General features: G+C 39.2%; 1 pseudogene; it reads right to left on the reverse strand.

The window, feature by feature from the left end:
- Window positions 1-930: 930 nt before the first annotated feature.
- On the reverse strand, window positions 931-2,098 carry LOC102021570 (annotated as a pseudogene).
- Window positions 2,099-2,594: the final 496 nt, after the last annotated feature.

Raw genomic sequence — 2,594 nt, forward strand, 5'->3', positions numbered from 1 at the left:
GCAGGAGGATTGTCGTGAGTTTGAGATCAGCCTGGGTTACAAAGTGAGCTCAAGGCCAGCCTGAACTGCACAGCAAGACCTTGTCTCAAAAAGACCAAAAAAAAAAAAAAAAACATTTTGTATCCAGTTCAACAAAAGAAAAAAAGGAACAAACAAAACAAATGAAGGCACTAGAACATTGAGGATAAACACAAAATCTTAAATATATCCAGAAAAAAAAGGAAAGGAAAAAAGGGATTAAGAAAAAAGGAAAAGACAAACTGTCACATATTAAGGACACAGGATCACAAGGGCACAGGATTTCTCAAAAACAGCACTAGAAATTAGAAGTGTGAAAATTGCTTCCAAAATGCTAAGACAAAATTATTATACACACCCAATTTGATATTATTAATATCCTCAATTTGGTCTAGAATAGAATAAATGTATATTTAAATAAACCAGGACTCCAAAAATGTTAACTACCATTACCCTTGGTATAGTTACCACTTCACATTATAATTCCAAGTCAGGGTTAAATCAAAAAGAGAAATCCAAAATAAACACTTTAATAAACACTTTTAAAAAACGGTAACTCTGCTTAATAGAAACAAGTTGTAAGGGGCTGGGGATTTAGCTCAGCGGCAAAAAAGCGCCTGTCTGGCAAGCGCAAGGTCGTGAGTTCGGTTCCCGGTACCGGAGAAAAACCAAAACCCCCCCCCCCAAAAAAAGAAACAAGTTGTAAACACTCCCCAAGATGACTGTAACCTGCATGAACTGCAAACATGTTCTAACACAATACAATAAATACAATACACTATAATACACCTCTCCTCCCTTAAACTATGGGTCATGGTATCGTATCCTAATAATGAGAAAGTGACTTAGTTACCCAGCCACATATTCATAATATCCTATATTACTCCAAATCATCACACACTTTATGCTTTATTGTAATTACTGATTTAATGATCATTCTTCCTTGCTTGACTGAAGTTTCACAAGGGCACGGATAATGCGTGTCACTCACCCACATTATCCCAACAGGAAGCACATCACAAAGTTGGTGGTTCATAAGTATCTATGAGCTGAATATTCAACACAAAGGAGGTGTTCAGAGTACATCTGCTGAATGAATCATTGAATGTTGTTGAATGCATGTTCTCAAAAGAATAGGGAAGAAAACGTAAGTCCATATACCACTAATGGTTCATAAACAGACAAAAGGCTTTTTAAAATAAAAGATGTATTTTTCTCAAAACAAAGTCTATTGTACATCAAAGTGAAACTCTGTAGCAAAACTAGTTTTGTGCTTTTGTTTTTAAGAGAAGTGAGCCTTTATTTTCTTGTTTAAAGATAAAGCTGAGTGAGATCATTGCTTATTGGTGATTAACTGAAGACTCCAAATCTCATACCTTTACCTCACTCCTCCAGTCTTCCTTGGATTCAAACTTGGCTGTTGCCACCCAGCAGCAAAAGCAGGAGTGGTAGCACTGGCCACAGGGCAGCAGCCACAAATGCCAGTGGACCAGCCAAAAAGGCCTTGATCTTTTTGGCAAGTAGTAAAGTGTATTGTCTCCACAGACAAAGCCAAGACCTACTCGTACCCACTGAAGATAAAAGCAGGGAAAGATGCAGTAATGAGTAACCAGTTCACAGGCAGACACCCTTTCAGAAAGCAAGAATGCAGATTTTCCTCAGTGACGTCAAATTTCAAGAATATAAATACTGCCATTGCTGAACACCCGTTGGATGATCAGCTCAATGGAGAAGGGATGTTTAGCTTGTTCTGCAGTATGGCTTCACTGCCCACACTTTGTCTTTAGTCATTATCATCCGCCCATCATTCAGGATTTCAATAGTGCCCCTGAAGATTTCGGTAGTGATGCCTCACACCGGGAAGAAGAGTCTTCTCAGGCCCTGAGCCAGTGTTTTAGGCTGGCAGAGTGATTTCACATGGAACGTTTGTACCAGCACAGCTGACAGCTCACAATTGATTGGCCAGCAACATGTTCCTGATTGCAACAAGGACCCACTTGATGAATGCAAAACTCAAATTCCTTCCAGATAGAAAGCAGAGGTGGGCTGTTTTCCCGATGCCTTTGGATGGCCTTGTGTATTATGGGGATCTTGCTCATCAGCATCACAGCCTCCTTTCAGAAAAGCAGGGTCTGTCTGGAGTCCATATTGTCTTTTCCCATAATGAAGCATTTTGGATAATCATCCAAAAGCTGGATGACGTGGAGGAAGTAAGTAAAATTTCAGATCACCTGTCTTCCCTAAGCATCATAAAAGTGTCAGGAATTACCATGCAGGGTTCGAGGACAATTATCATTCTCACAAGGACTCCTGGAAAGAGAAGGCTCAGTATGAGTTTTGATGCCAGTACTATGAGGACCACATAAATTATAAGTTTGAAAGCAATGACTTTTACATGCTATTGTCTCAATTTCCTAATGGTTGCTATAACAAATTACCAAATGCTTGGTGACCTAACACAAAATGTATTTCTTCTCTTACCGTTCAGGAGGTCAGAAATTCAAAATCAATTTCACTGGCATAAAGTTATTGTCAGGACTGGTTACTTCTGCACTCTCCAGCACAGAGTCTATTTC

This window comes from Chinchilla lanigera, unplaced genomic scaffold, assembly GCF_000276665.1.
Source record: "Chinchilla lanigera isolate Chin_1 unplaced genomic scaffold, ChiLan1.0 scaffold00022, whole genome shotgun sequence".
NCBI lineage: Eukaryota > Metazoa > Chordata > Mammalia > Rodentia > Chinchillidae > Chinchilla > Chinchilla lanigera.